The sequence below is a fragment of the Somniosus microcephalus genome, chromosome 9 (assembly GCF_052327205.1).
Source record: "Somniosus microcephalus isolate GS21.2 chromosome 9, FLI_Smic_1.0, whole genome shotgun sequence".
NCBI lineage: Eukaryota > Metazoa > Chordata > Chondrichthyes > Squaliformes > Somniosidae > Somniosus > Somniosus microcephalus.
In genome coordinates, this window is record NC_140995.1 from 236,425,804 (window position 1) to 236,449,464 (window position 23,661).

At 63.9% G+C, this 23,661-nt stretch overlaps 1 protein-coding gene across 2 annotated transcripts in view; it reads left to right on the plus strand.

The window, feature by feature from the left end:
• The window catches only part of LOC147113146 (serum response factor-like), a 322,604-nt gene that overhangs the window by 262,683 nt on the left and 36,260 nt on the right, over nt 1-23,661 (plus strand). The gene's annotated exons all lie outside the window — the stretch shown is intronic.

The window sequence follows — 23,661 nt, forward strand, 5'->3', positions numbered from 1 at the left end:
CACCCGAACCCCTCGGTCACTCCATCCCTCGCCCCACACACCCGAACCCCTCGGTCACTCCATCCCTGACCGCACACACCCGAACCCCTCGGTCACTCCATCCCTGACCCCACACACCCGAACCTCTCGGTCACTCCATCCCTGACCCTACACCCGAACCCCTCGGTCACTCCATCCCTGATCCTACAAACCCGAAACCGTCGTTCACTCCATACCTGACCCCACACACCCGGACCCCTCGGTCACTCCATCCCTGATCCTACAAATCCGAACCCCTCGGTCACTCCATCCCTCGCCCCACACACCAGAATCCCTCGGTCACTCCATCCCTGACCCCACACACGTGAACCCCTCGGTCACTCCATCCCTGACCCCACACACCCGAACCCCTCGGTCACTCCATCCCTGACCCCACACACGTGAACCCCTCGGTCACTCCATCCCTGACCCCACGCACCCGAACACCTCTGTCACTCCATCCCTGGCCCCACGCACACTAACCCCTCGGTCACTCCAACCCTGACCCCACACCCGAACCCCTCGGTCACTCCATCCCTGACCCCACACACCCGCACCCCTCAGTCACTCCATCCCTGACCCCACACCCGAACCCCTCGGTCACTCCATACCTGACCCCTCACACGCGAACCCCTCGGTCACTCCATCTCTGACCCCACACCCGAAAACCTCGGTCACTCCATCCCTGACCCTACACACCCAAACCCCTCGGTCACTCCGTCCCTGACCCCACACAGCCAAACCTCTCGGTCACTCCATCCCTCGGCCCCACACACTCGAACCCCTCGGTCACTCCATCCCTGACCCCACACACCCGAACCCCTCGGTCACTCCATCGCTGACCCTACACCCGAACCCCTCGGTCACTCCATCCCTGACCCCACACCCGAACCCCTCGGTCACTCCATCCCTGAGCTCTCACACCCGAACCCCTCGGTCACTCCATCCCTGATCCCACACACACGAACCCTTCGGTCACTCCATCCCTGACCCCACACCCGAACTCCTCGGTCACTCCATCCCTTACCCTACACCCGAACCCCTCGGTCACTCCATCCTTGGCCCCACACATCCGAACCCCTCGGTCACTCCATCCCTGACCCCACACACCCGCACCCCTCAGTCACTCCATCCCTGACCCCACACCCGAACCCCTCGGTCACTCCATCCCTGAACTCTCACACCCGAACCCTTCGGTCACTCCATACCTGACCGCACACACCCGAACACCTCGGTCACTCCATCCCTGACCCTACACACCCGAACCCCCCGGTCACTCCACCCCTGACCCCACACACCTGAACTCCTCGGTAACTCCATCCCTGACCCCACACACCCGAACCCCTCGGTCACTCAGTCGCTCGCCCCATACACCCGAACCCCTCGGTCACTCCATCCCTGACCCTACACACGCGAACCCCTCGGTCACGCCATCCCTGACCCTACACACCCGAATCCCTCGCTCACTCCACCCCTGACCTCACACACCCGAACCCCTCGATCACTCCATCCCTCGGCCCACAGACCCGAACCACTCGGTCACTCCATCCCTGACCTCACACACCCGAACCCCTCGGTCACTCCATCCTTGACCCCAAACCCCTCGTTCACTGCGTCCCTCACCCCACAATCCCAAACCCCTCGGTCACTCCATCCCTGACCCCACACACCCGAACGTCTCGGTCACTCCGTCCCTCGCCCCACACACCCGAACCCCTCGGTCACTCCGTCCCTGACCCCACACACCCGAACCCCTCGGTCACTCCGTCCCTGACCCCACACACCTGAACCCCTCGCCCACCCCATCCCTCGCCCGACAGAACTGAACCCCTCGGTCACTCCGTCCCTCGCCCCACATACCCGAACCCCTCGGTCACTCCATTCCTGACCCCACATCCGAACCCCTCGGTCACTCCATCCCTGACCCCACACACCCGAACCCCTCGGTCACTCCATCCCTGACCTCACACACCCGAACCCCTCGGTCACTCCATCCCTGACCTCATGCACGCTAACCCCTCGGTCACTCCATCCCTGACCTCTCACACCCGAACCCCTCGGTCACTCCATCCCTGACCTCACACACCCGCACCCCTCGGTCACTCCATCCCTGACCTCACACACCCGAACCCCTCGATCACTCCATCTCTCTGCCTACACACCTGAACCCCTCGGTCACTCCATCCCTGACCCCACACACCCGAACCCCTCGGTCACTCCATCGCTGACCCCACACACCCGAACCCCTCGGTCACTCCATCCCTGACCCCACACACCCGAACCCCCCGGTCACTCCATCCCTGACCTCACACACCCGCACCCCTCGGTCACTCCATCGCTGACCCCACACACCCGAAACCCTCGGTCACTCCATCCCTGACCTCACACACCCGAACCCCTCGGTCACTCCATCTCTGACCCCACACACCCGAACCCCTCGGTCACTCCATCCCTGACCTCACACACCCGAACCCCTCGGTCACTCCATCCCTGACCCCACACACCCGAACCCCTCGGTCACTCCATCGCTGACCCCACACACCTGAACCCCTCAGTCACTCCTTCCCTGACCCCAAACACCCGAACCCCTCGGTCACTCCATCCCTGACCTCATGCACCCGAACCCCTCGGTCACTCCATCCCTGACCCCACACACCCGAACCCCTCGGTCACTCCAAACCTGACCTCATGCACCCGAACCCCTCGGTCACTCCATCCCTGACCCCACGCACCCGAACCCCTTGGTCACTCCATCCCTGACCCCACACACCCAAACCCCTCGGTCACTCCATCCCTCGGCCCCACACACCCGAACCCCTCGGTCACTCCATCCCTGACCCCACACCCGAACCCCTCGGTAACTCCATCCCTGACCCCACACACCCGAACCCCTCGGTCACTCCATCCCTCGCCCCACACACCCGAACCCCTCGGTCACTCCATCCCTGACCGCACACACCCGAACCCCTCGGTCACTCCATCCCTGACCCCACACACCCGAACCTCTCGGTCACTCCATCCCTGACCCTACACCCGAACCCCTCGGTCACTCCATCCCTGATCCTACAAACCCGAAACCGTCGTTCACTCCATACCTGACCCCACACACCCGGACCCCTCGGTCACTCCATCCCTGATCCTACAAATCCGAACCCCTCGGTCACTCCATCCCTCGCCCCACACACCAGAATCCCTCGGTCACTCCATCCCTGACCCCACACACGTGAACCCCTCGGTCACTCCATCCCTGACCCCACACACCCGAACCCCTCGGTCACTCCATCCCTGACCCCACACACGTGAACCCCTCGGTCACTCCATCCCTGACCCCACGCACCCGAACACCTCTGTCACTCCATCCCTGGCCCCACGCACCCTAACCCCTCGGTCACTCCAACCCTGACCCCACACCCGAACCCCTCGGTCACTCCATCCCTGACCCCACACACCCGCACCCCTCAGTCACTCCATCCCTGACCCCACACCCGAACCCCTCGGTCACTCCATACCTGACCCCTCACACGCGAACCCCTCGGTCACTCCATCTCTGACCCCACACCCGAAAACCTCGGTCACTCCATCCCTGACCCTACACACCCAAACCCCTCGGTCACTCCGTCCCTGACCCCACACAGCCAAACCTCTCGGTCACTCCATCCCTCGGCCCCACACACTCGAACCCCTCGGTCACTCCATCCCTGACCCCACACACCCGAACCCCTCGGTCACTCCATCGCTGACCCTACACCCGAACCCCTCGGTCACTCCATCCCTGACCCCACACCCGAACCCCTCGGTCACTCCATCCCTGAGCTCTCACACCCGAACCCCTCGGTCACTCCATCCCTGATCCCACACACACGAACCCTTCGGTCACTCCATCCCTGACCCCACACCCGAACTCCTCGGTCACTCCATCCCTTACCCTACACCCGAACCCCTCGGTCACTCCATCCTTGGCCCCACACATCCGAACCCCTCGGTCACTCCATCCCTGACCCCACACACCCGCACCCCTCAGTCACTCCATCCCTGACCCCACACCCGAACCCCTCGGTCACTCCATCCCTGAACTCTCACACCCGAACCCTTCGGTCACTCCATACCTGACCGCACACACCCGAACACCTCGGTCACTCCATCCCTGACCCTACACACCCGAACCCCCCGGTCACTCCACCCCTGACCCCACACACCTGAACTCCTCGGTAACTCCATCCCTGACCCCACACACCCGAACCCCTCGGTCACTCAGTCGCTCGCCCCATACACCCGAACCCCTCGGTCACTCCATCCCTGACCCTACACACGCGAACCCCTCGGTCACGCCATCCCTGACCCTACACACCCGAACCCCTCGCTCACTCCACCCCTGACCTCACACACCCGAACCCCTCGATCACTCCATCCCTCGGCCCACAGACCCGAACCACTCGGTCACTCCATCCCTGACCTCACACACCCGAACCCCTCGGTCACTCCATCCTTGACCCCAAACCCCTCGTTCACTGCGTCCCTCACCCCACAATCCCAAACCCCTCGGTCACTCCATCCCTGACCCCACACACCCGAACGTCTCGGTCACTCCGTCCCTCGCCCCACACACCCGAACCCCTCGGTCACTCCGTCCCTGACCCCACACACCCGAACCCCTCGGTCACTCCGTCCCTGACCCCACACACCTGAACCCCTCGCCCACCCCATCCCTCGCCCGACAGAACTGAACCCCTCGGTCACTCCGTCCCTCGCCCCACATACCCGAACCCCTCGGTCACTCCATTCCTGACCCCACATCCGAACCCCTCGGTCACTCCATCCCTGACCCCACACACCCGAACCCCTCGGTCACTCCATCCCTGACCCCATATCCGAACCCCTCGGTCACTCCATCCCTGACCCCACACACCCGAACCCCTCGGTCACTCCATCCCTTACCCCACACACCCGAACCCCTCGGTCACTCCATCCCTGACCCCACACCCCCGAACCCCTCGGTCACTCCATCCCTGACCCCACACACCCGCACCCCTCGCTCACTCCATCCCTAACCTCACACACCCGAACCCCTCGGTCACTCCATCCCTGATCCTTCACACCCGAACCCCTCGGTCACTCCATCCGTGACCCCACACACCCGAACCCCTTCGTCACTCCATCCCTGACCCCACACACCCGAAACCCTCGGTCACTACATCCGTGACCCCACACACCCGAAACCCTCGGTCACTCCATCCCTGACCCCACACACCTGAACCCCTCGGTCACTCCATCCCTGACCCCACACCCGAACCCCTCGGTCACTCCCTCCCTGACCCCACACCCGAACCCCTCGGTCACTCCATCCCTGACCCCACACACCCGAACCCCTCGGTCACTCCATCCCTGACCCCACACCCGAACCCCTCGGTCACTCCATCCCTGACCCCATACACCCGAACCCCTTGGTCACTCTGTTCCTCGCCCCACACACCCGAACCCCTCGGTCACTCCATGCCTGACCCCACACACCCGAACCCCTCGGTCACTCCATCCCTGACCCCACAAACCCGAACCCCGGGTCAGTCCACCCTGACTCCACACACCCGGACCACTCGGTCACTCCATCCCTGACCCCACACACCCGGACCCCTCGGTCACTCCATCCCTTGCCCCGCACACCCGAACCCCTCGGTCACTCCGTCCCTCGCCCCCGCACACCCGAACCCCTCGGTCACTCCGTCCCTCGGCCCACACACCCGAACTCCTCGGTCACTCCATCCCTGACCCCACACACCCGAACCCCTCGGTCACTCCATCCATGACCCCACACACCCGAACCCCTCGGTCACTCCATCCCTCTGACCCCACACACCCGAACCCCTCAGTCACTCCAATCTGACCCCACACACCCGAACCCCTCGGTCACTCCAATCTGACCCCACACACCCGAACCCCTCGGTCACTCCATCCCTGACCCCACACGCCCGAACCTCTCGGTCACTCCATCCATGACCCCACACCCGAACCCCTCGGTCACTCCATCCCTCTGACCCCACACACCCTAACCCCTCGGTCACTCCAACCCTGACCCCACACCCGAACCCCTCGGTCACTCCATCCCTGACCCCACACACCCGCACCCCTCAGTCACTCCATCCCTGACCCCACACCCGAACCCCTCGGTCACTCCATACCTGACCCCTCACACGCGAACCCCTCGGTCACTCCATCTCTGACCCCACACCCGAACACCTCGGTCACTCCATCCCTGACCCCACGCACACGAACCCCTCGGTCACTCCATCCCTGACCCTACACCCGAACCCCTCGGTCACTCCATCCCTGACCCCACACCCGAACCCCTCGGTCACTCCATCCCTGAGCTCTCACACCCGAACCCCACGGTCACTCCATCCCTGATCCCACACACACGAACCCCTCGGTCACTCCTTCCCTGACCCCACACACCCGAACCCCTCGGTCACTCCATCCTTGGCCCCACACATCCGAACCCCTCGGTCACTCCATCCCTGACCCCACACACCCGCACCCCTCAGTCACTCCATCCCTGACCCCACACCCGAACCCCTCGGTCACTCCATCCCTGAACTCTCACACCCGAACCCTTCGGTCACTCCATCCCTGACCCCACACACACGAACCCCTCGGTCACTCCTTCCCTGACCCCACACACCCGAACCCCTCGGTCACTCCATCCCTGACCCCACACCCGAACCCCTCGGTCACTCCATACCTGACCGCACACACCCGAACACCTCGGTCACTCCATCCCTGACCCTACACACCCGAACCCCCCGGTCACTCCACCCCTGACCCCACACACCTGAACTCCTCGGTAACTCCATCCCTGACCCCTCACACCCGAACCCCTCGGTCACTCCATCCCTGACCCTACACACCCGAACCCCTCGGTCACTCCATCCCTGACCCCACACACCCGAACCCCTCGGTCACTCAGTCGCTCGCCCCATACACCCGAACCCCTCGGTCACTCCATCCCTGACCCTACACACCCGAACCCCTCGGTCACGCCATCCCTGACCCTACACACCCGAACCCCTCGCTCACTCCACCCCTGACCTCACACACCCGAACCCCTCGATCACTCCATCCCTCGGCCCACAGACCCGAACCACTCGGTCACTCCATCCCTGACCTCACACACCCGAACCCCTCGGTCACTCCATCCTTGACCCCAAACCCCTCGTTCACTGCGTCCCTCACCCCACAATCCCAAACCCCTCGGTCACTCCATCCCTGACCCCACACACCCGAACGTCTCGGTCACTCCGTCCCTCGCCCCACACACCCGAACCCCTCGGTCACTCCGTCCCTGGCCCCACACACCCGAACCCCTCGGTCACTCCGTCCCTGACCCCACACACCTGAACCCCTCGCCCACCCCATCCCTCGCCCGACAGAACTGAACCCCTCGGTCACTCCGTCCCTCGCCCCACATACCCGAACCCCTCGGTCACTCCATTCCTGACCCCACATCCGAACCCCTCGGTCACTCCATCCCTGACCCCATATCCGAACCCCTCGGTCACTCCATCCCTGACCCCACACACCCGAACCCCTCGGTCACTCCATCCCTGACCCCACACACCCGAACCCCTCGGTCACTCCATCCCTGACCCCACACCCCCGAACCCCTCGGTCACTCCATCCCTGACCCCACACACCCGCACCCCTCGCTCACTCCATCCCTAACCTCACACACCCGAACCCCTCGGTCACTCCATCCCTGAGCTCTCACACCCGAACCCCTCGGTCACTCCATCCCTGACCCCACACACACGAACCCCTCGGTCACTCCATCCCTGACCCCACACACCCGAACCCCTCGGTCACTCCATCTCTGATCCCTCACACCCGAAGCCCTCGGTCACTCCATCCCTGACCCCACACACCCGAACCCCTCGGTCACTCCATCCCTGACCCCACACCCGAACCCCTCGGTCACTCCATCCCTGACCCCATACACCCGAACCCCTTGGTCACTCTGTTCCTCGCCCCACACACCCAAACCCCTCGGTCACTCCATGCCTGACCCCACACACCCGAACCCCTCGGTCACTCCATCCCTGACCCCACAAACCCGAACCCCGGGTCATTCCACCCTGACTCCACACACCCGAACCCCTCGTTCACTCCATCCCTTACCCCACACACCCGGACCACTCGGTCACTCCATCCCTGACCCCACACACCCGGACCACTCGGTCACTCCATCCCTGACCCCACACACCCGGACCCCTCGGTCACTCCATCCCTTGCCCCGCACACCTGAACCCCTCGGTCACTCCGTCCCTCGCCCCCGCACACCCGAACCCCTCGGTCACTCCGTCCCTCGGCCCACACACCCGAACTCCTCGGTCACTCCATCCCTGACCCCACACACCCGAACCCCTCGGTCACTCCATCCATGACCCCACACACCCGAACCCCTCGGTCACTCCATCCATGACCCCACACACCCGAACCCCTCGGTCACTCCATCCCTCTGACCCCACACACCCGAACCCCTCGGTCACTCCAATCTGACCCCACACACCCGAACCCCTCGGTCACTCCAATCTGACCCCACACACCCGAACCCCTCGGTCACTCCATCCCTGACCCCACACACCCGAACCCCTCGTTCACTCCATCCCTCGGCCCACACACCCGAACCCCTCAGTCACTCCATCCCTGACCCCACGCACCCGAACCTCTCGGTCACTCCATCCCTGACCTCACACACCCGAACCCCTCGGTCACTCCATCCCTGACCCCACACCCGAACCCCTCGGTCACTCCATCCCTGACCCCACACACCCGAACCCCTCGGTCACTCCATCCCTGACCACACACCCGAACCCCTCAGTCACTCCATCCCTGACCCCACGCACCCGAACCTCTCGGTCACTCCATCCCTCTGACCCCACACACCCGAACCTCTCGGTCACTCCATCCTTCGCCCCACACACCCGAACCCCTCGGTCACTCCATCCCTGACCCCACACCCGAACCCCTCGGTAACTCCATCCCTGACCCCACACCCAAACCCCTCGGTCACTCCATCCCTGACCCCACACCCGAACCCCTCGGTCACTCCATCCCTGACCCCACACCCGAACCCCTCGGTAACTCCATCCCTGACCCCACACACCCGAACCCCTCGGTCACTCCATCCCTGACCCCACACACCCGAACCCCTCGGTCACTCCATCCCTCGGCCCCACACACCCGAACCCCTCGGTCACTCCATCCCTGACCCCACACCCGAACCCCTCGGTAACTCCATCCCTGACCCCACACCCAAACCCCTCGGTCACTCCATCCCTGACCCCACACCCGAACCCCTCGGTAACTCCATCCCTGACCCTACACCCGAACCCCTCGGTCACTCCATCCCTGACCCCACACCCGAACCCCTCGGTAACTCCATCCCTGACCCCACACCCAAACCCCTCGGTCACTCCATCCCTGACCCCACACCCGAACCCCTCGGTAACTCCATCCCTGACCCTACACCCGAACCCCTCGGTCACTCCATCCCTGACCCCACACACCCGAACCCCTCGGTCACTCCATCCTTCGCCCCACACACCCGAACCCCTCGGTCACTCCATCCCTGACCTCACACACCCGAACCCCTCGGTCACTCCATCCCTGACCCCACACACCCGAACCTCTCGGTCACTCCATCCCTGACCCTACACCCGAACCCCTCGGTCACTCCATCCCTGATCCTACAAACCCGAAACCGTCGTTCACTCCATCCCTGACCCTACACCCGAACCCCTCGGTCACTCCATCCCTGATCCTACAAACCCGAAACCGTCGTTCACTCCATCCCTGACTCCACACACCCGAACCCCTCGGTCACTCCATCCCTGACCCCACACACCCGAACCTCTCGGTCACTCCATACCTGACACCACACACCCGGACCCCTCGGTCACTCCATCCCTGATCCTACAAATCCGAACCCCTCGGTCACTCCATCCCTCGCCCCACACACCAGAATCCCTCGGTCACTCCATCCCTGACCCCACACACCCGAACCCCTCAGTCACTCCATCCCTGACCCCACACACGTGAACCCCTCGGTCACTCCATCCCTGACCCCACACACCCGAACCCCTCGGTCACTCCATCCCTGACCCCACGCACCCGAACCCCTCAGTCACTCCATCCCTGACCCCACACACCCGCACCCCTCAGTCACTCCATCCCTGAGCTCTCACACCCGAACCCCTCGGTCACTCCATCCCTGATCCCACACACACGAACCCTTCGGTCACTCCATCCCTGACCCCACACCCGAACTCCTCGGTCACTCCATCCTTGGCACCACACATCCGAACCCCTCGGTCACTCCATCCCTGACCCCACACACCCGAACCCCTCGGTCACTCTATCCCTGACCCCACACACCCGAACCCCTCGGTCACTCCATCCCTGACCCCACACCCGAACCCCTCGGTCACTCCCTCCCTGACCCCACACCCGAACCCCTCGGTCACTCCATCCCTGACCCCATACACCCGAACCCCTTAGTCACTCTGTACCTCGCCCCACACACCCGAACCCCTCGGTCACTCCATGCCTGACCCCACACACCCGAAACCCTCGGTCACTCCATCCCTGACCCCACACACCCGAACCCCTCGGTCACTCCATGCCTGACCCCACACACCCGAAGCCCTCGGTCACTCCATCCCTGACCCCACACACCCGAACCCCTCGGTCACTCCATCCCTGACCCCACACCCGAACCCCTCGGTCACTCCATCCCTGACCCCATACACCCGAACCCCTTGGTCACTCTGTTCCTCGCCCCACACACCCAAACCCCTCGGTCACTCCATGCCTGACCCCACACACCCGAACCCCTCGGTCACTCCATCCCTGACCCCACAAACCCGAACCCCGGGTCATTCCACCCTGACTCCACACACCCGAACCCCTCGTTCACTCCATCCCTTACCCCACACACCCGGACCACTCGGTCACTCCATCCCTGACCCCACACACCCGGACCACTCGGTCACTCCATCCCTGACCCCACACACCCGGACCCCTCGGTCACTCCATCCCTTGCCCCGCACACCTGAACCCCTCGGTCACTCCGTCCCTCGCCCCCGCACACCCGAACCCCTCGGTCACTCCGTCCCTCGGCCCACACACCCGAACTCCTCGGTCACTCCATCCCTGACCCCACACACCCGAACCCCTCGGTCACTCCATCCATGACCCCACACACCCGAACCCCTCGGTCACTCCATCCATGACCCCACACACCCGAACCCCTCGGTCACTCCATCCCTCTGACCCCACACACCCGAACCCCTCGGTCACTCCAATCTGACCCCACACACCCGAACCCCTCGGTCACTCCAATCTGACCCCACACACCCGAACCCCTCGGTCACTCCATCCCTGACCCCACACACCCGAACCCCTCGTTCACTCCATCCCTCGGCCCACACACCCGAACCCCTCAGTCACTCCATCCCTGACCCCACGCACCCGAACCTCTCGGTCACTCCATCCCTGACCTCACACACCCGAACCCCTCGGTCACTCCATCCCTGACCCCACACCCGAACCCCTCGGTCACTCCATCCCTGACCCCACACACCCGAACCCCTCGGTCACTCCATCCCTGACCACACACCCGAACCCCTCAGTCACTCCATCCCTGACCCCACGCACCCGAACCTCTCGGTCACTCCATCCCTCTGACCCCACACACCCGAACCTCTCGGTCACTCCATCCTTCGCCCCACACACCCGAACCCCTCGGTCACTCCATCCCTGACCCCACACCCGAACCCCTCGGTAACTCCATCCCTGACCCCACACCCAAACCCCTCGGTCACTCCATCCCTGACCCCACACCCGAACCCCTCGGTAACTCCATCCCTGACCCTACACCCGAACCCCTCGGTCACTCCATCCCTGACCCCACACCCGAACCCCTCGGTAACTCCATCCCTGACCCCACACACCCGAACCCCTCGGTCACTCCATCCCTGACCCCACACACCCGAACCCCTCGGTCACTCCATCCCTCGGCCCCACACACCCGAACCCCTCGGTCACTCCATCCCTGACCCCACACCCGAACCCCTCGGTAACTCCATCCCTGACCCCACACCCAAACCCCTCGGTCACTCCATCCCTGACCCCACACCCGAACCCCTCGGTAACTCCATCCCTGACCCCACACCCAAACCCCTCGGTCACTCCATCCCTGACCCCACACCCGAACCCCTCGGTAACTCCATCCCTGACCCTACACCCGAACCCCTCGGTCACTCCATCCCTGACCCCACACACCCGAACCCCTCGGTCACTCCATCCTTCGCCCCACACACCCGAACCCCTCGGTCACTCCATCCCTGACCTCACACACCCGAACCCCTCGGTCACTCCATCCCTGACCCCACACACCCGAACCTCTCGGTCACTCCATCCCTGACCCTACACCCGAACCCCTCGGTCACTCCATCCCTGATCCTACAAACCCGAAACCGTCGTTCACTCCATCCCTGACCCTACACCCGAACCCCTCGGTCACTCCATCCCTGATCCTACAAACCCGAAACCGTCGTTCACTCCATCCCTGACTCCACACACCCGAACCCCTCGGTCACTCCATCCCTGACCCCACACACCCGAACCTCTCGGTCACTCCATACCTGACACCACACACCCGAACCCCTCGGTCACTCCATCCCTCGCCCCACACACCAGAATCCCTCGGTCACTCCATCCCTGACCCCACACACCCGAACCCCTCAGTCACTCCATCCCTGACCCCACACACGTGAACCCCTCGGTCACTCCATCCCTGACCCCACACACCCGAACCCCTCGGTCACTCCATCCCTGACCCCACGCACCCGAACCCCTCAGTCACTCCATCCCTGACCCCACACACCCGCACCCCTCAGTCACTCCATCCCTGAGCTCTCACACCCGAACCCCTCGGTCACTCCATCCCTGATCCCACACACACGAACCCTTCGGTCACTCCATCCCTGACCCCACACCCGAACTCCTCGGTCACTCCATCCTTGGCACCACACATCCGAACCCCTCGGTCACTCCATCCCTGACCCCACACACCCGAACCCCTCGGTCACTCTATCCCTGACCCCACACACCCGAACCCCTCGGTCACTCCATCCCTGACCCCACACCCGAACCCCTCGGTCACTCCCTCCCTGACCCCACACCCGAACCCCTCGGTCACTCCATCCCTGACCCCATACACCCGAACCCCTTAGTCACTCTGTACCTCGCCCCACACACCCGAACCCCTCGGTCACTCCATGCCTGACCCCACACACCCGAAACCCTCGGTCACTCCATCCCTGACCCCACACACCCGAACCCCTCGGTCACTCCATGCCTGACCCCACACACCCGAAGCCCTCGGTCACTCCATCCCTGACCCCACACACCCGAACCCCTCGGTCACTCCATCCCTGACCCCACACCCGAACCCCTCGGTCACTCCATCCCTGACCCCATACACCCGAACCCCTTGGTCACTCTGTTCCTCGCCCCACACACCCAAACCCCTCGGTCACTCCATGCCTGACCCCACACACCCGAACCCCTCGGTCACTCCATCCCTGACCCCACAAACCCGAACCCCGGGTCATTCCACCCTGACTCCACACACCCGAACCCCTCGTTCACTCCATCCCTTACCCCACACACCCGGACCACTCGGTCACTCCATCCCTGACCCCACACACCCGGACCACTCGGTCACTCCATCCCTGACCCCACACACCCGGACCCCTCGGTCACTCCATCCCTTGCCCCGCACACCTGAACCCCTCGGTCACTCCGTCCCTCGCCCCCGCACACCCGAACCCCTCGGTCACTCCGTCCCTCGGCCCACACACCCGAACTCCTCGGTCACTCCATCCCTGACCCCACACACCCGAACCCCTCGGTCACTCCATCCATGACCCCACACACCCGAACCCCTCGGTCACTCCATCCATGACCCCACACACCCGAACCCCTCGGTCACTCCATCCCTCTGACCCCACACACCCGAACCCCTCGGTCACTCCAATCTGACCCCACACACCCGAACCCCTCGGTCACTCCAATCTGACCCCACACACCCGAACCCCTCGGTCACTCCATCCCTGACCCCACACACCCGAACCCCTCGTTCACTCCATCCCTCGGCCCACACACCCGAACCCCTCAGTCACTCCATCCCTGACCCCACGCACCCGAACCTCTCGGTCACTCCATCCCTGACCTCACACACCCGAACCCCTCGGTCACTCCATCCCTGACCCCACACCCGAACCCCTCGGTCACTCCATCCCTGACCCCACACACCCGAACCCCTCGGTCACTCCATCCCTGACCACACACCCGAACCCCTCAGTCACTCCATCCCTGACCCCACGCACCCGAACCTCTCGGTCACTCCATCCCTCTGACCCCACACACCCGAACCTCTCGGTCACTCCATCCTTCGCCCCACACACCCGAACCCCTCGGTCACTCCATCCCTGACCCCACACCCGAACCCCTCGGTAACTCCATCCCTGACCCCACACCCAAACCCCTCGGTCACTCCATCCCTGACCCCACACCCGAACCCCTCGGTAACTCCATCCCTGACCCTACACCCGAACCCCTCGGTCACTCCATCCCTGACCCCACACCCGAACCCCTCGGTAACTCCATCCCTGACCCCACACACCCGAACCCCTCGGTCACTCCATCCCTGACCCCACACACCCGAACCCCTCGGTCACTCCATCCCTCGGCCCCACACACCCGAACCCCTCGGTCACTCCATCCCTGACCCCACACCCGAACCCCTCGGTAACTCCATCCCTGACCCCACACCCAAACCCCTCGGTCACTCCATCCCTGACCCCACACCCGAACCCCTCGGTAACTCCATCCCTGACCCCACACCCAAACCCCTCGGTCACTCCATCCCTGACCCCACACCCGAACCCCTCGGTAACTCCATCCCTGACCCTACACCCGAACCCCTCGGTCACTCCATCCCTGACCCCACACACCCGAACCCCTCGGTCACTCCATCCTTCGCCCCACACACCCGAACCCCTCGGTCACTCCATCCCTGACCTCACACACCCGAACCCCTCGGTCACTCCATCCCTGACCCCACACACCCGAACCTCTCGGTCACTCCATCCCTGACCCTACACCCGAACCCCTCGGTCACTCCATCCCTGATCCTACAAACCCGAAACCGTCGTTCACTCCATCCCTGACCCTACACCCGAACCCCTCGGTCACTCCATCCCTGATCCTACAAACCCGAAACCGTCGTTCACTCCATCCCTGACTCCACACACCCGAACCCCTCGGTCACTCCATCCCTGACCCCACACACCCGAACCTCTCGGTCACTCCATACCTGACACCACACACCCGGACCCCTCGGTCACTCCATCCCTGATCCTACAAATCCGAACCCCTCGGTCACTCCATCCCTCGCCCCACACACCAGAATCCCTCGGTCACTCCATCCCTGACCCCACACACCCGAACCCCTCAGTCACTCCATCCCTGACCCCACACACGTGAACCCCTCGGTCACTCCATCCCTGACCCCACACACCCGAACCCCTCGGTCACTCCATCCCTGACCCCACGCACCCGAACACCTCGGTCACTCCATCCCTGGCCCCACGCACGCTAACCCCTCGGTCACTCCATTCCTGACCCCACACACCCGAACCCCTCGGTCACTCCATCCCTGACCCCACACACCCGCACCCCTCAGTCACTCCATCCCTGAGCTCTCACACCCGAACCCCTCGGTCACTCCATCCCTGATCCCACACACACGAACCCTTCGGTCACTCCATCCCTGACCCCACACCCGAACTCCTCGGTCACTCCATCCTTGGCACCACACATCCGAACCCCTCGGTCACTCCATCCCTGACCCCACACACCCGCACCCCTCAGTCACTCCATCCCTGACCCCACACCCGAATCCCTCGGTCACTCCATTCCTGACCCCTCACACCCGAACCCTTCGGTCACTCCATCCCTGACCCCACACACCCGAACCCCTCGGTCACTCCTTCCCTGAGCTCTCACACCCGAACCCCACGGTCACTCCATCCCTGACCCCACACACACGAACCCCTCGGTCACTCCTTCCCTGACCCCACACACCCGAACCCCTCGGTCACTCCATCCCTGACCCCACACACCCGCACCCCTCGCTCACTCCATCCCTGACCTCACACACCCGAACCCCTCGGTCACTCCATCCCTGAGCTCTCACACCCGAACCCCTCGGTCACTCCATCCCTGACCCCACACACACGAACCCCTCGGTCACTCCATCCCTCGGCCCCACACACCCGAACCCCTCGGTCACTCCATCCCTGACCCCACACCCGAACCCCTCGGTAACTCCATCCCTGACCCCACACCCAAACCCCTCGGTCACTCCATCCCTGACCCCACACCCGAACCCCTCGGTAACTCCATCCCTGACCCTACACCCGAACCCCTCGGTCACTCCATCCCTGACCCCACACCCGAACCCCTCGGTAACTCCATCCCTGACCCCACACCCAAACCCCTCGGTCACTCCATCCCTGACCCCACACCCGAACCCCTCGGTAACTCCATCCCTGACCCTACACCCGAACCCCTCGGTCACTCCATCCCTGACCCCACACACCCGAACCCCTCGGTCACTCCATCCTTCGCCCCACACACCCGAACCCCTCGGTCACTCCATCCCTGACCTCACACACCCGAACCCCTCGGTCACTCCATCCCTGACCCCACACACCCGAACCTCTCGGTCACTCCATCCCTGACCCTACACCCGAACCCCTCGGTCACTCCATCCCTGATCCTACAAACCCGAAACCGTCGTTCACTCCATCCCTGACCCTACACCCGAACCCCTCGGTCACTCCATCCCTGATCCTACAAACCCGAAACCGTCGTTCACTCCATCCCTGACTCCACACACCCGAACCCCTCGGTCACTCCATCCCTGACCCCACACACCCGAACCTCTCGGTCACTCCATACCTGACACCACACACCCGGACCCCTCGGTCACTCCATCCCTGATCCTACAAATCCGAACCCCTCGGTCACTCCATCCCTCGCCCCACACACCAGAATCCCTCGGTCACTCCATCCCTGACCCCACACACCCGAACCCCTCAGTCACTCCATCCCTGACCCCACACACGTGAACCCCTCGGTCACTCCATCCCTGACCCCACACACCCGAACCCCTCGGTCACTCCATCCCTGACCCCACGCACCCGAACACCTCGGTCACTCCATCCCTGGCCCCACGCACGCTAACCCCTCGGTCACTCCATTCCTGACCCCACACACCCGAACCCCTCGGTCACTCCATCCCTGACCCCACACACCCGCACCCCTCAGTCACTCCATCCCTGAGCTCTCACACCCGAACCCCTCGGTCACTCCATCCCTGATCCCACACACACGAACCCTTCGGTCACTCCATCCCTGACCCCACACCCGAACTCCTCGGTCACTCCATCCTTGGCACCACACATCCGAACCCCTCGGTCACTCCATCCCTGACCCCACACACCCGCACCCCTCAGTCACTCCATCCCTGACCCCACACCCGAATCCCTCGGTCACTCCATTCCTGACCCCTCACACCCGAACCCTTCGGTCACTCCATCCCTGACCCCACACACACGAACACCTCGGTCACTCCTTCCCTGACCCCACACACCCGAACCCCTCGGTCACTCCATCCCTGAGCTCTCACACCCGAACCCCACGGTCACTCCATCCCTGACCCCACACACACGAACCCCTCGGTCACTCCTTCCCTGACCCCACACACCCGAACCCCTCGGTCACTCCATCCCTGACCCCACACACCCGCACCCCTCGCTCACTCCATCCCTGACCTCACACACCCGAACCCCTCGGTCACTCCATCCCTGAGCTCTCACACCCGAACCCCTCGGTCACTCCATCCCTGACCCCACACACACGAACCCCTCGGTCACTCCATCCCTGACCCCACACACCCGAACCCCTCGGTCACTCCATCTCTGATCCTTCACACCCGAACCCCTCGGTCACTCCATCCCTGACCCCACACACACGAACCCCTCGGTCACTCCATCCCTGACCCCACACACACGAACCCCTCGGTCACTCCATCCCTGACCCCACACACCCGAACCCCTCGGTCACTCCATCTCTGATCCTTCACACCCGAACCCCTCGGTCACTCCATCCGTGACCCCACACACCCGAACCCCTCGGTCACTCCATCCCTGACCTCACACACCAGAACACCTCGGTCACTCCATCCCTGACCCCACACACCCGAACCCTTCGGTCACTCCATCCCTGACCCCACACCCCCGAACCCCTCGGTCACTCCATCCCTGACCCCACACACCCGAACCCCTCGGTCACTCCATCTCTGATCCTTCACACCCGAACCCCTCGGTCACTCCATCCGTGACCCCACACACCCGAACCCCTTCGTCACTCCATCCCTGACCCCACACACCCGAAACCCTCGGTCACTCCATCCGTGACCCCACACACCCGAACCCCTCGGTCACTCCATCCCTGACCCCACACACCCGAACCCCTCGGTCACTCCATCCCTGACCCCACACACCCGAACCCCTCGGTCACTCCATCCCTGACCCCACACCCCCGAACCCCTCGGTCACTCCATCCCTGACCGCACACACCCGCACCCCTCGCTCACTCCATCCCTAACGTCACACACCCGAACCCCTCGGTCACTCCATCCCTGAGCTCTCACACCCAAACCCCTCGGTCACTCCATCCCTGACCCCACACACACGAACCCCTCGGTCACTCCATCCCTGACCCCACACACCCGAACCCCTCGGTCACTCCATCCCTGACCCCACACACCCGAACCCCTCGGTCACTCCATCCCTGACCCCACACCCCCGAACCCCTCGGTCACTCCATCCCTGACCCCACACACCCGCACCCCTCGCTCACTCCATCCCTAACCTCACACACCCGAACCCCTCGGTCACTCCATCCCTGAGCTCTCACACCCAAACCCCTCGGTCACTCCATCCCTGACCCCACACACACGAACCCCTCGGTCACTCCATCCCTGACCCGACCCCTCGGTCACTCCATCCCTGACCTCATACTCCCGAACCCCTCGGTCACTCCATCCCTCGGCCCACAGACCCGAACCCCTCGGTCACTCCTTCCCTGACCCCACAACCGAACCCCTCGGTCACTCCTTCCCTGACCCCACACACCCGAACCCCTCTGTCACTCCATCCCTGACCTCATACTCCCGAACCCCTCGGTCACTCCATCCCTCGGCCCACAGACCCGAACCCCTCGGTCACTCCGTCCCTGACCCCACACACCCGAACCCCTCGGTCACTCCATCCCTGACCTCACACACCCGAAACCCTCGGTCACTCCATCCCTGACCCCTCACACCCGAACCCCTCGGTCACTCCATCTCTGATCCTTCACACCCGAACCCCTCGGTCACTCCATCCGTGACCCCACACACCCGAACCCCTTCGTCACTCCATCCCTGACCCCACACACCCGAAACCCTCGGTCACTACATCCGTGACCCCACACACCCGAACCCCTCGGTCACTCCATCCCTGACCCCACACACCTGAACCCCTCGGTCACTCCATCCCTGACCCCACACACCCGAACCCCTCGGTCACTCTATCCCTGACCCCACACACCCGAACCCCTCGGTCACTCCCTCCCTGACCCCACACCCGAACCCCTCGGTCACTCCATCCCTGACCCCACACACCCGAACCCCTCAGTCACTCCATCCCTGACCCCACACCCGAACCCCTCGGTCACTCCATCCCTGACCCCATACACCCGAACCCCTTGGTCACTCTGTTCCTCGCCCCACACACCCGAACCCCTCGGTCACTCCATGCCTGACCCCACACACCCGAACCCCTTGGTCACTCCATCCCTGACCCCACAAACCCGAACCCCGGGTCATTCCACCCTGACTCCACACACCCGAACCCCTCGTTCACTCCATCCCTTACCCCACACACCCGGACCCCTCGGTCACTCCATCCCTTGCCCCGCACACCTGAACCCCTCGGTCACTCCGTCCCTCGCCCCCGCACACCCGAACCCCTCGGTCACTCCGTCCCTCGGCCCACACACCCGAACTCCTCGGTCACGCCATCCCTGACCCCACACACCCGAACCCCTCGGTCACTCCATCCATGACCCCACACACCCGAACCCCTCGGTCACTCCATCCCTCTGACCCCACACACCCGAACCCCTCGGTCACTCCAATCTGACCCCACACACCCGAACCCCTCGGTCACTCCAATCTGACCCCACACACCCGAACCCCTCGGTCACTCCATCCCTGACCCCACACACCCGAACCCCTCGGTCACTCCATCCCTGACCCCACACACCCGAACCCCTCGGTCACTCCATCCCTGAACCCACACCCGAACCCCTCAGTCACTCCATCCCTGACCCCACGCACCCGAACCCCTTGGTCACTCCATCCCTGAACGCACACCCAAACCCCTCGGTCACTCCATCCCTCGGCCCCACACACCTGAACCCCTCGGTCACTCCATCCCTGACCGCACACCCGAACCCCTCGGTAACTCCATCCCTGACCCCACACACCCGAACCCCTCGGTCACTCCATCCTTCGCCCCACACACCCGAACCCCTCGGTCACTCCATCCCTGACCCCACACACCCGAACCTCTCGGTCACTCCATCCCTGACCCGACACCCGAACCCCTCGGTCACTCCATCCCTGATCCTACAAACCCGAAACGGTCGTTCACTCCATACCTGACCCCACACACCCGGACCCCTCGGTCACTCCATCCCTGATCCTACAAATCCGAACCCCTCGGTCACTCCATCCCTCGCCCCACACACCAGAATCCCTCGGTCACTCCATCCCTGACCCCACACACCCGAACCCCTCAGTCACTCCATCCCTGACCCCACACACGTGAACCCCTCGGTCACTCCATCCCTGACCCCACACACGTGAACCCCTCGGTCACTCCATCCCTGACCCCACACACGTGAACCCCTCGGTCACTCCATCCCTGACCCCACACACCCGAACCCCTCGGTCACTCCATCCCTGACCCCACGCACCCGAACACCTCGGTCACTCCATCCCTGGCCCCACGCACCCTAACCCCTCGGTCACTCCATTCCTGACCCCACACACCCGAACCCCTCGGTCACTCCATCCCTGACCCCACACACCCGCACCCCTCAGTCACTCCATCCCTGAGCTCTCACACCCGAACCCCTCGGTCACTCCATCCCTGATCCCACACACACGAACCCTTCGGTCACTCCATCCCTGACCCCACACCCGAACTCCTCGGTCACTCCATCCTTGGCACCACACATCCGAACCCCTCGGTCACTCCATCCCTGACCCCACACACCCGCACCCCTCAGTCACTCCATCCCTGACCCCACACCCGAATCCCTCGGTCACTCCATTCCTGACCTCTCACACCCGAACCCTTCGGTCACTCCATCCCTGACCCCACACACACGAACCCCTCGGTCACTCCTTCCCTGACCCCACACACCCGAACCCCTCGGTCACTCCATCCCTGAGCTCTCACACCCGAACCCCACGGTCCCTCCATCCCTGACCCCACACACACGAACCCCTCGGTCACTCCATCCCTGACCCCACACCCCCGAACCCCTCGGTCACTCCATCCCTGACCCCACACACCCGCACCCCTCGCTCACTCCATCCCTAACCTCACACACCCGAACCCCTCGGTCACTCCATCCCTGAGCTCTCACACCCGAACCCCTCGGTCACTCCATCCCTGACCCCACACACACGAACCCCTCGGTCACTCCATCCCTGACCCCACACACCCGAACCCCTCGGTCACTCCATCTCTGATCCTTCACACCCGAACCCCTCGGTCACTCCATCCCTGACCCCACACACACGAACCCCTCGGTCACTCCATCCCTGACCCCACACACACGAACCCCTCGGTCACTCCATCCCTGACCCCACACACCCGAACCACTCGGTCACTCCATCTCTGATCCCACACACCCGAACCACTCGGTCACTCCATCTCTGATCCTTCACACCCGAACCCCTCGGTCACTCCATCCGTGACCCCACACACCCGAACCCCTCGGTCACTCCATCCCTGACCTCACACACCAGAACACCTCGGTCACTCCATCCCTGACCCCACACACCCGAACCCTTCGGTCACTCCATCCCTGACCCCACACCCCCGAACCCCTCGGTCACTCCATCCCTGACCCCACACCCGAACCCCTCAGTCACTCCATCCCTGACCCCACGCACCCGAACCCCTTGGTCACTCCATCCCTGACCCTATACACCCAAACCCCTCGGTCACTCCATCCCTCGGCCCCACACACCTGAACCCCTCGGTCACTCCATCCCTGACCCCACACCCGAACCCCTCGGTAACTCCATCCCTGACCCCACACACCCGAACCCCTCGGTCACTCCATCCCTGACCCCACACACCCGAACCCCTGGGTCACTCCATCCTTCGCCCCACACACCCGAACCCCTCGGTCACTCCATCCCTGACCTCACACACCCGAACCCCTCGGTCACTCCATCCCTGACCCCACACACCCGAACCTCTCGGTCACTCCATCCCTGACCCGACACCCGAACCCCTCGGTCACTCCATCCCTGATCCTACAAACCCGAAACCGTCGTTCACTCCATACCTGACCCCACACACCCGGACCCCTCGGTCACTCCATCCCTGATCCTACAAATCCGAACCCCTCGGTCACTCCATCCCTCGCCCCACACACCAGAATCCCTCGGTCACTCCATCCCTGACCCCACACACCCGAACCCCTCAGTCACTCCATCCCTGACCCCACACACGTGAACCCCTCGGTCACTCCATCCCTGACCCCACACACGTGAACCCCTCGGTCACTCCATCCCTGACCCCACACACGTGAACCCCTCGGTCACTCCATCCCTGACCCCACACACCCGAACCCCTCGGTCACTCCATCCCTGACCCCACGCACCCGAACACCTCGGTCACTCCATCCCTGGCCCCACGCACCCTAACCCCTCGGTCACTCCATTCCTGACCCCACACACCCGAACCCCTCGGTCACTCCATCCCTGACCCCACACACCCGCACCCCTCAGTCACTCCATCCCTGAGCTCTCACACCCGAACCCCTCGGTCACTCCATCCCTGATCCCACACACACGAACCCTTCGGTCACTCCATCCCTGACCCCACACCCGAACTCCTCGGTCACTCCATCCTTGGCACCACACATCCGAACCCCTCGGTCACTCCATCCCTGACCCCACACACCCGCACCCCTCAGTCACTCCATCCCTGACCCCACACCCGAATCCCTCGGTCACTCCATTCCTGACCTCTCACACCCGAACCCTTCGGTCACTCCATCCCTGACCCCACACACACGAACCCCTCGGTCACTCCTTCCCTGACCCCACACACCCGAACCCCTCGGTCACTCCATCCCTGACCCCACACCCCCGAACCCCTCGGT